This window comes from Cricetulus griseus, chromosome 8, assembly GCF_003668045.3.
Source record: "Cricetulus griseus strain 17A/GY chromosome 8, alternate assembly CriGri-PICRH-1.0, whole genome shotgun sequence".
Lineage (NCBI taxonomy): Eukaryota > Metazoa > Chordata > Mammalia > Rodentia > Cricetidae > Cricetulus > Cricetulus griseus.
In genome coordinates this window covers 26,631,912-26,644,410 of record NC_048601.1, presented here as the reverse complement: position 1 = coordinate 26,644,410, position 12,499 = coordinate 26,631,912, and positions in this window count along the sequence as shown.

Sequence of the window (12,499 nt, the reverse complement as noted above, 5' to 3'; positions counted from 1 at the left end):
TAGGTAAATGTACCACATTTTCTTTATCCATTCTTTGGTTGAGGGGCATCTAGGTGGTCTGGCTACTATGAATAATGCTGCTATAAACATAGTTGAGCAAATGTCCTTGTAGTATGAGTGCGCATCCTTTGGGTATATGCCCAAGTATGGTATTGATGGGTCTTGAGGTAAATTGATTCCCAATTTTCTGAGAAACCACCACACTGATTTCCAAAATGACTGTACAAGTTTGCCTTCCCACCAGCAATGGAGTGTTCCCCTTACTCCACATCCTCTCCAACATAAGCTTTTTTGAGGTGTAATCTCACTCTGTTATCCAAGATGGTCAAACTCATGGCAATCCTCCTGTTTCAATCTTCCTACTGCCGGGATTATAGGTATATTAGTTATTTCTCCTTTTGCTGTGATGTAATATTTTAGCAGTTTATGTGAATATGGTTTATTTTGGTTTAGTTTGTGGTAGAGTCTCGGAGGCAAGGAGTTTGAGGTAGGTGGGTATTTTGTATCTGAAAGTCAAGAAGAGAGTAATGGATATTAGTGCTCAACTAACTTTTCTCTTTCCTATGCCTAACAGTGCCCAGTCCATGCAATAATGCTGCCCAGGGTTCAGTGGGTCCTTCCTACCTCACTTTACCTAATTTAGCCAACCCCTCATAGGCATGTCTAGAGGTTTGTCTCCTAGGTTATTCTAGGTCCTGTCAAGTTGCAAATCAATACTAACCATCATATGGGCATGAGCCAAAATGTCCTACTTCTTTTGTGCCTTTTCTTATCCATCCATCCATCCATCCATCCATCCATCCACCCACCCACAGATATTGATTGAACATCCACTTTGCATCAGTAATTTTCTAGGTACAAGGGATACTTCAGCAAACCATTAATTCTATTTGAGAGAAAAACAATACATAAATAAACACAAAAATAGCAATGCTAGTGTTCAGCAATAAATAACACATTTAGCTCCAGCAGAGGACAGGACATGGATGAAAGTGGTACCCAGGAGGATCTTCAGAACCTCTCCTTGTGTTTTATCCAGTTGTACCAATGCCAGAGACTGACATGCCCAGACACTCCACTGCTCAGGCCTGAGACACTGGGAGCCATGCACTTACCAGGACTCTCAGTTCTGGTCCATAGTAGGATGTTGACTACTCCCAAAGGCCCCTGTGTTAGAGGCTTAATCTCCAGAGTGGTGCCACTGGGATGTGATAGAACATTTGAGAGGCCTGGCTGGATGGGATCCATGGGGAAACACCCTCAAACTGGCCGGTCATACCCCAATTTCATTATTTCATTTCCCCTACCCCCCACAAGTAAGAAAAGCAATTGGCTGCTACAGAGGTCCAAAGCCATGCAGCCAGCTAACCACACAGGCTTAAACTTCCAGAACTGGGGCCATAATAACCCTTTTCTCTTTGTAAGGCAAGTATCTTAGGCATTTTGTTACAATAACAGCAAGCACAAACCTGTGACTACAGAGCCACAGTAAGTTTCTAGTCTGTTCTTCTCAGCCTCCTCTAAGCCTGGCTCGTGTGAACACCATGCTCCTTGGGACTTAATCTCTGGTTTCCATCTGCACTCCCGGTGGCTGCCACTCAAAAAGCTTTATCGGGTGTGACATGGTGATGTCACTATTGGCATTAAAACTCTTCCTGTCTGTAAGAAGGGACTTTGAGAGCCCATCCCACGTGAAGGGATGCTCTCTTGGCCTGGACACATAGGGGAGGGCCTAGGCCCAGCCCAGGATGATGTTGTGGAATTTGGGGAGCCCCTGTGAAGGCTCTACTTTCCATGGGGAGCAGAGGGGGAAGTGGGAGGGAGCTGATGGGGGGATTGTGGAGAGGGAAGGGAGAGGGAAAAGGGTTTGACATGTGAAGCAAGCTTGTTCCTAATTTGAACTAATAAAAGAAAATTATTTAACAAAAAAAATAACAACAACAACAAAAAACTCTTCCTCTCAGACAAAATAAAATCCAGATCTATTGCTGGAACCCTGAAGGCCTGACTTAACCTGCTCCCAACTCCTTTGTGTCCTGGTTTCTCCCTAAGCCACCACTGCAGGCTGCTTGCGTTGCTGGGATATGTCAGCTCAGTCTCACCTCTGGGCTTTCGTGCTTGAAGCCACCTCTCTTGGAACATGGTCCCTCTGACTCTGACATGGTTTCGTTGGCTCATTCAGATCTCAGCTCGTATGACCCTCGTCAGAGATCTCTGGCTTTCTCACCTCAAGGACCCTCCCTGCCTTGTCACTGGCCATCTCAACAAGGAGAGGTTTGCCTGCCCTCCGCCTTAATTCTTTGAGACAGGATTTCTCTCAGATTTTCAGCTCATTAACAAGGCCAGGTGAGTTCACCAATGACCTTTGAGGATCTTCTTGTCTCCACCTACCCAGCACGAGGGTGACAGGTGTCCCCTGCCATGCCAGCGCTCTATACAGGTGCTGGGGATCTGAACTCAAGTCCTCATGCTTATGTGGAAGGCTCTTTGGCAACTGATTCAATTCCCTAACTCCCTAAGTGCTTAATTTTGATTGCTAACTTGACTAAATTGAGAAGAGCCTATGAGACCAGTGAATCTTACCTGTGAATGCCAGTGAAAGTGTTCCAGAGAGAATTACCTGATGGGGAAAAGAGGCAGCAGCATCCCCTATGCTGGCCCCCTGATGGAACGAAAGGGGAAGAAGCAGAGAGCCCACAGAATCCACATCCTCCCTCTCTGCCTTCCGAGTGACATGTACGACATGCCTTCCCACGTGGTTGATGGGCTGGAACATCTAAAACCACGACCTAAAGTAAATTCTTCCTTCTTGAGACTGTTTTTCTTTGGCATCTCTGGCCACAGTGATGAAAAACCTCACTAACACAGCAGGAAAAGGCCAAGGCTGAGGGTGGAAGGATGGGGAGTAGGGTCAGTTCTGCTGAGTGGCCTAGATCCTGAATGGTGCGGCTCGCAGTTATCACATAAGAGATTAGACGTGAGCACAATCTCAGTGTCTCTGTGAGATACAGACATACGCACATATGCACTCATGCACAACACACACATGCGCGCACACACACACACACATGCACACACATACACACATGCACACACACATTCTCATACACATACATACATTCTCTCTCTCTCTCTCTCTCTCTCTCTCTCTCTCTCTCTCTCTCTCATACAATTTTTTGGGGGAGGCACTCCTAGAACTCCTGTGATACACTGCCAGACTGGCAAGGTGGCCAGGAGTTTGGGGCAGGCAGGGCAGCTGGAGGGATGGAGTGAGGAAACCCAGGTTTCTGATCAGGGCAGAAGGACCAGGATCTAAATGCCTCATTCATGAATCCTCCCGTGTCCTGTCTTGTGGTTGAAGACGTGGCTGATTCCAAGCTTCACCTGTATATTAGGGAGTCTTCTATGCTTTTGCCCCAGACCACTGTGGTGATGAACTGGCCAAGGTCCATTACAGTGGAGTGGTGATGACAGCGGCTTTGGAAACAGGCTTCTCGTGTTCTCAGATCCTCTGGGGAACCTGAGTGTCTCTTTCCCTGTCCCTCCCACCCCTCACTGTGCTTCCAGAGAATCCTCAGCTCACAGCCTGCTTAGATCCTCTCTTGTTATGTAGATAGAAAACACCTCCTGCCCCTCCACCCCTGCACAGTGTGGCAGAGTCCTGAGGTCACCCATACCCTTGTAGGGCCCCACACCAAGACTCTCAAGCACACCCGCCCCTGCTCCACCCCCTGCTCCTCACTCTAGGGTTGCACACTGTCCTGCAGCCTTGAGCAGTCTGCCAATGTGGCTGGCAAATGCTTTGGTCCATTTGATGACTGTAACTGGCTCTGTTGCCACAGGATGATGCTGAGACTGTCCATCAGGGAAAACAGGGATACCGAGATCATTCCTCAGGGGAAAAAGGGAGGCTGAGACAATCCATCAGGGAAAGCAAGATCATTCTTCAGGGAAACCAGGGATGCTGAGACAGTCCATCCGGGAAAATAGGGATACCTAGATCATTCCTCCAGGGAAACAGGGATGCTAAGACCATCCATCAGGGAAAACTGGGACTTGGGAGGGAACTTGGAGAAGTATTGACTTGCAGAGATCTTTCTAAAAGGCTCCTGTGTGACCTATGACTTCACTTGTTCCGGGAAGTTTTGGATTTTGGAGAAGCCTCTACCAGCACATTACTAAGTCAGCATAATTCCTAACTGCATTCTAAGTATTTGTCCTTAGCCTTCAGGTAAGTGCAGCCCTCACCTGCATCAAGGAAAGCTTCTCTTTGCAGCAGACAGAGCCTATTACAGAAAGTCACAACCCTTCACTGGTGACAGACTCCATCCAGCCTTTTCCACCTCTGACTTGGATGGAAGACCAAGGAATCCTTCAGGAATTCAGAGTCAGATTGGGAGTGCTGGGGCTCTCAGATTCATGGACCAAGCAGCTCCTGGCTTGTCAACCCCTCCTGCATACAGACAGCCACTGTTGACGTACCCAGCCCTTGTTGTGTAGGCCATTTTGGCAAATCCCCATTTATAGTATCAGTACATTCTAACATCTCTGTTCCTCTAGAGAACCCTGCCTAACACCCAGTGTGTCTGTTTAATATGCTTCCTATTTTGACCTACATATATACTCCTGAAACCACCACTACACTTAACACAAGGAACATATTCATCCCTCCCCACAGTGTCCTCATACCTCTTACTATTTCTTCTTCATAGCTCTTCAGTTAATAAACTTTACGCAACTGAATAGAGCTTAAAGAGACCAAAATACATATAGTGGTTACTATAAAAGAAACACATCATGTAAGCACCACTGCTTCAGCAACGCTCAGAGAATCACTTCATCTCTCTTCTCTCTGCCTCCTCCACTCTTCCTGATGGCTACTATTTTTCTAACTAGTACCAGTAGAGTATTATAAAAACATCTTTTTGTGTTTCTGTTGCTCCAGAAGTGGGAAGAGCACGCTAAAGAGGTTCTGACAGTTTTCTTCTGCCACCAGTGGACTTTGACAATTCCAGTGGTTTCTCACTTGGCCAACTCTTACATTTGAAAGTTGAATATTGAAAACAGTATTAAGTATGGAAGTAAAATTATCTATTTCTTCCTCATTTTGTCTCTTGAATAAATATATATATATATAAATTCAATAGCTCTGTATTATATATGTGTACTTATATCTTTCTAATTAATAAACTCTTCAACATTATAAAATGTCTGCTTAAAGGTATGGGAATGCAGTTTAGGTGACAGAGTGCCTGTCTAACATGCAGGGAGCCCTGGGTTTGATCCTCAGCACCACATAAAACTACATATGATGGTACACACATATAATCTTAGCACTCGAGAGATAGGGACAGAGTTCAAGGCCATGGACTGTGTGAAAGCATGCTTTGAACCCCACCTCAGTGCCGCTTTTATTTCTGGTAGCGAGCGTTTCTTCAAGGTTAACCTTCTATGCTGGCAGGGCTTTATTTTTCTAGCATATATTAATTTAACAGAGCGATGGTTTTGGTTAGGATATTTTATAAGCATATGTAACATTCTGGTTTTTTCAAGACAGGATTTCTCTGTATTGTTTTGGAGGCTGTCCTGGAACTTGCTCTGTAGACCAGGCTGGTCTAGAACTCACAGAGATCTGCTTGCCTCTGCCTCCTGAGTGCTGGGATTAAAGGTGTGCACCACCAACTCCCAGTCATTCTTTTAAAAGAAATGTGTATTTAAATAAGGATTTCTAAGAATAATTCATTTTTAGTTGATTCTCCTCTTTCTCCCTTTTTACTCCACCTTTCCTTCATCCTCTGCCCCAGCAGCTGTTTTTTCTGCTTTCACAAACCACGTGTTCTTCTCATGTAATGTGTTCTTTCTTGAGTTATCATGAACAAGACAGTCTTTCTTCTTCCTCCATTTCCTTTAATTTTTTTTCAGTGTTGGGTTTGTTTTAATTAATTGCGCTTTTTGTTTTTCTTCAAATGTCTCCATTAGTTTTAAGAACTAGTCTTGCTGGCTATAGCTGTCTTGGTTGGCAGTTATTTGTTTTCAGGACCTAAAGTACATTGTTTCTTGCTTTCTTAACTTTGATGTTTGCTGGTGGGAGATCTCTATTATTCTGATGTTTCTGCCTTTGTGAGTTGGCGTTTCCCCTTTAAGCTATTTGTGTTGTTTCTTTGGATTGTATTTTGACATCTTGATTATGACATGTCACAGAGGGTCTCCTCTAGCCATTCTTATTTGGGATTCTAAATGTCTGTCTTGTTTGGTGGTTTTTTTTTCCTTTTTCTAGCATTGGTAATGTTTATTAATTTTTCTTAATATATTTCTGAATTGGAGAATTGTTGTGATTTTTGTTCTCCATCCCTGAAATTCATTCTTCTGCTTGATTTTGTCTGTTGGTAATGATCTCTGATCTGTTTTTTTATTTGATTGATTATTTTTTTCATTTCCAGTATTTTGGTTCTATTTCTCCTTCCCAGGGAAATCCATGCATCACTCTTTGGGCCCTCCTTGTTATCAAGCCTCTCTGGAGCTGTGGATTGTAGGTTGGTTATCCTATACTCTACTCCCAATATCCATTTATGAGTGAGCAAATACCATGTTTGTCTTTCTGGGTCTGGGTTACCTCATTCAAGATGTGTTTTTTTGTGGTTTTTTTTTTTTCTAGTTCTATCCATTTGCCTAAAAATTTCATGAAGTTGTTGTTGTTGTTTTTACAGCTGAGTAGTACTCCATTATATAAATGTACCACATTTTCCTTATCAATTCTTCAGGTGAGGGACATCTTGCTATTATGAATAATGCTGTTATGAACACAGTTGAGCATGTGTCCTTGTGGTACGATTGTGCATCCTTTGGGTATATGCCCAAGAGTGGAATAGCTGGCTCTTGAGGTAGATTGATTCCCAGTTATCTAGGAAACTGCCATACCAATTTCCAAAGTGGCTGTACAAGTTTGCACTCCCACCAGCAACGGAGGCGTGTTCCCCTTGCTTGCTTGGCATCCTCTTCAGCATAAGCTGTCATCAGTGTTTTTGATCTTAGCCATTCTGACAGGTGAAAGATTGTATCTCAGTCATTTTGATTTGCATTTCCCTAATGACTAAGGATGTTGAACATTTCTTTAAGGCATTTTGGCCATTTGAGATTCTTCTGTTGAGAATTATTGTTTAGATCTGTGGCTCATTTTTAAATTGGATTATTTGGTATTTTGATGTCTAGTTTCTTGAGTTCTTTATATATTTTGGATATCAGCCCTCTGTCAGATATGAGGTTGCTGAAGATCTAAAATTCTTATCTGTTACAACAGATAAGAAGGAAAAACACATTATTTTAATTAACCTATAAAACTGTAAACGGGAATTTAAAAAAAAAAAACCAGAAACTTAGAAAGAAACTAAAACAACTAAAAAGTTTTAAAACAGGGAAACAAAGCATCACTCTCTTGTTCTGTCATTTTCCCCATTGGTATGCCTTGGGGGTTATATCAGTCAGCCTCCATAGGTGGGAGGAGAGATGGTTAGTCTCAACAGTTCGGACAAATTAAACCAGTGTGTTCTTGCAGATGAGAAGGTCATCTGTGGCCACGGACTACTTTTCCTCAGGGTCCTCCCTGCCATGTCCCAGCTAGTTACAACATTGCCTCTAATGAATTAGGAATCAAACTTTGTGCAGGCAGGATTTTCTGCGATCCAGGTTTTTAAATGGATGTGTATGTCAGTGGAACACTTAATTCCACAGCACAGTACTCCCTTGTAGATTACCCGGAGGGGGTGGGGTTATTTTCTGTGGTTGGCAGTCTCATGATCAGGTGTTGAGGCCATAGCTGAGCCACACTCTCAGGGTTACCTTGCTCTGCTCTCCATGTTTGCTTTCAGTGGCTATATCAGTTACTTTTTGTTGCTGTGATAAAACATCGCGAATGTATAAACAAACATCCATATGGTGAAATGGCCAATGATGAAAACAAAACACTTTTTGTTGCTATGATAAACACTTCTAGAAGGAGGATATTATTTTGGCTTATGGTTCCCAAGGGAGAGTCCATAACAGTGGAGGAGGCAGCAGCACTTGGCTAGAGCAGGAAACTGGAGCATCACATTATCAATCACATGCAGGACGAGAGTGAGCTGATCATCAGCCCAATAACAAGGTACCGTTTCTTGAAAATTAAAAACAAAGACTTTAGACGAAGAACAGAGAACCCAAACTGGTGTGCCTAATAAAGAGATTGAATTGATAATAACCTTCTAAGGATTAAAGAATTCACCATACCCTGATGGTTTCATTTATGATTTTGTTTTAAATTGATTCTTATTATTTCCATGCAGATGTTAACTATACAAAACAATAGATTTCATTTACAACTGTTACTAAACATGTTAAGAATTCCCCACAAACTTTTTTCAGAGAATAAGAGTTCCTAACTTGTTCTGTGCAGTCAACATTTCCTTACAATGAATTACTAAATAGATGTAGGGAAAAAATCATAGGCCTGAGGCTGGAGAGATGGCTCAGAGGTTAAGAGCACTGACTGCTCTTCCAGAGGACCTGAGTTCAATTCCCAGCAACCACGTGGTGACTCACAACCACCTTGAATGAGATCTGGTGCCCTCTTCCAGCCTGCAGGCATACATGCAGACAGAACATTGTATACATAATAAATAAAATCTTTAAAAACTTCATAGGCCAATATGATAAATAATTCTTCAATAATATATCAGCAAATATGCATACATAGTTATACATTGGAATTTATTGAAAGTTTTAAAATTTTTCTTTGCAAAAGATACTATTAAATAAATGAAATTGTAACCCACAGGCAGATAAAACATTTGTAAAGTACGTATGACAGATGACTTATTAAAACTATAAGGAGAGAAAAATAAAAAACAACAGCAACAAAACTCTTGAAATTCATCTGTAAGAAAACAACCAAACTAAAGTTTGGCAAATGATCTAAACACATCCCGTATTGAATAATATATTCTACTAATAAAGACACAAAAGAAGGTCACTATAATTTGCACTGGGGTTATGTATTGAAACAACAGCAAGACAGACCTGAATCCCTATCGTAACAGCTGCAATCTGATTAATTAGCAACACCATGCTGGCAAGGTGCAGAGAGGTAGACACTCAGTCACTGCTGGGGGCATGGATATGACAGTCACCACAGAAGGCAGGGAGCTTCCACAGTGCTAACACAGTCTTATGACCTCTAGATATTTGACTGGATGACTTAAAACTTAGGTCCACACCAAAAAAATATGTACAAGAATGACTACAGAGGTTTTATTTGTAATTGTTCAAGACTGAAAGTAACCAAGATCTATTTAACAGAAGAATGGATAAACAAACATCCATATAATAAAATATCCAATGATAAAAAGAAGTGAACCACCAGCCTGCAAAAGAGATGACTTAACTTTGAATTGTTGTATATTGCCAGTCTTTAAAAATTAATGTCCTGTGCAATTGTGATTGTGTGGGTTTTTTTGTTGTTATTGTTTGTTTGTTTGTTTGTTTGTTTGTTTTGAGACAGGGTTTCTCTGTGGCTTTGGAGGCTGTCCTGGAACTAGCTGGTTTCGAACTCACAGAGATCTGCCTGCCTCTGCCTCCCGAGTGCTGGGATTAAAGGCATGCACCACCACCGCCTGGCTGATGGTGTGTTTTGAAGAAATGAAACTCCAAAAATGATGAACAGATTAGGGACTGGCCTCAGGTGTGTTGAATGAAGCCTGGGGAATATATGAAGGTAGTGAAAGTCTTCTAAATGGTACTGTAAAAGTTAACACAAGTTGTAAACATTTGCTTAAACCCGTAGGACTTTACAGCACAAACATATGGCAATAAAATAATTTGGGAGGTTGGAGAATTCCAAGATGGAATAGAGAATGTGACAAGAATCTGGCTGTGGGCCTACGTAACTTCATTTTTTAAAATGTATTTAATTTTATTCATGTGCATTGGTGTGAAGGTGTCAGATCCTCTGGAACTGGAGTTATGGAAAGCTGTGAGCTGCCATGTGGGTGCTGGGAATTCAACCCGGGTCCCCTGGAAGAGCAGCCAGTGCTTTTAACCACTGAGCTATCTCTCCAGCCCCTTCATTATTTTTTGAATATTGTTTGTAGGTTTAAACACAGATGAACTGTACAAAAGTCCTATAAATATTCGGGTAAACACAGCTGCTACTCATGGAGGTAGGCATTAATTATGAAGCCACCATTTGTGAAAACATGGGAATGAAACAATCAAATAAGTAGATGGGGATGGCAGGAGCCACTTCTCTCCTTGTTGAGGAGAGAGACAAATGAAAAGGATGTGGTGACAGAATGATCTGCGTGGGTTATAGCTGCCGATGTCAGCATGAGTGATGTTTGTCTGAACACGCTTGTGAGCCAAAGATACAGATATGGATAAGGCGTACACAAAGAGGTGGAAATCAAAGCCGATCGAGTTTTATCTGGGACTCTCATTAGGTTGACAATATGTGTGCCAGGGTAAGTGACAGATGTATTCAAAGATGTTGAAGCAAGAAGGGCTATTTAAAAAAAAAACATATATATATATATATATATATATATATATATATATAATTTTTATATATGGATAAAATATTACATGTAATATGGATTAAAAATGTATAATATATGTAATTCTTTGAGAATTTCATACATGAATGCTATGTATTTTGATCATATTTACCCTCCCAAGAAGAAAAATTTTAAAGGCAAAACTAAAGAGGATTTTATAATATTTTTAAGAAATAATCTCAGCCATGGTGGCTAATAAAGATGGCATCAACCTCAAGTTGAACAGAAAATTGCTGAGTCAAGGTACTTGCAAAAGTGTTTTCTTTTTAAAGGGGGCTGTCACGGTTAGTTTTGTTGTCACTTGACATACCTGGGAAGAGGAAACCTCAACTCCGGAATCCCCTCCATCAGATTGGCCTGTGGGACATTTTCTGGATCACTAATTGGTCTCCCAGACCATCATCTTCACACAGGTGAGCCTGGGCTCTGTAAGAAAGCTAGCTGAGCAAGCCAGGAGGAACAAACCCTAAACAGTGTTAGTTCCCACCTCCAGATTCCCAACTTGAGTCCTGCCCTGACATCCCCTGACGATATACCTATAAACTGAATAAAGCCATCCTTCCTCAAGTTGCTTTTGCTCATTGCCTTAGTTACTTTTCTACTGCTATAATTATAACACTATGATCAAGGGCACTTATGAAAGAAAGCCTTTCATTGGCTTGCAACTTCAGAGGGTTAGAGTCCGTGATGACAGAGCTTAGGAACAACTGATAGCTCATATCTTGATCCACAACCACAAGGCAGAGAGAGAAAGAGAGACACTGGGAATTGCATTAGTCATTTGAAATCTCAAAGCCTACCCTCAGTGACAAGCCTCCTCCAACAAAGACACACCTCCTAACCCTTCTCAAATAGTTCCAACAACTGGGGACACGTATTCAGACATAGGAGCCTGTTAGGAGGCCATTCTCATTCAAATCACCACGGTCATGGTGCTTAGCACACAAACAGACAAGGTGAGGACAAGGAGTGTCGTTTTATTTTTATTTTTTGTGGGGTGGAGTGTTGAAACCAGTCAGGCATACTAGGCAAATATTCCACATCTGAGCTACATCCCTAACTCTGGGTTCGCTTTCTTATTTAGTCTTTTAGGTTAGCATACAAAGTAATGAATTCATTATGGACTTTTATACATAGATATCAATATACTCTTGCACTCCTCGGTGCTTCTTACTTCCCTCCCCTCTCTAAATTTTTACTTTCATTTCACCTATATACAACACTTCTCTTTGCCCCACCCCCTGTCCCTTAGATTTCTTCACCACTCCCCGTTCACAATCACTCCTGTAGCTCCACCAACCCCTACAACTCTTAGATTAATTGATGTACATATATACACATCTATATAACTTTAAATCTAGATTGAGTGTCTGAAAAAAACATTACTTTTCTTTCTGGGTATGGTGTATTTCATTTAACATAATGATGTCCAGTTCTATCCATTTTCTTGCAAATGTCATGACTTCACTTTGCTAATGGGTGATAAAATTCTACTGGAGATACATACTTTTTCTTTATTCTTTTTTTAATTTTCTATAATGCAGGTCTTTTATAGCAATTTAGTAGTTCTTTTGGTGTCTTCTATTATTTTCTTTTTTTCTTTAAATTAGAAACAAGCTTGTTTTACGTGTCAATCCCATTCCCTCTCCCTCCCCTCCTCCCCTGCTCCCCCAACTAACACCCTACCTATCCCATCCCCTTTCTGCTCCCCAGGGAGGGTGGGGCCTTCCACGAGGGATCTTCAAAGTCTGTCATATCATTTGGATCAGGGCTTAGGCCCTCCTCTGTGTGTCTAGGCTGAAAGAGTATCCCTCTATGTGAAATTGGCTCCCAAAGTCCATTTGTATACTAGGGATAAATACTGATCCACTACTAGAGACCCCATAGATTACCCAGGCCTCCTAACTGACAGCCAC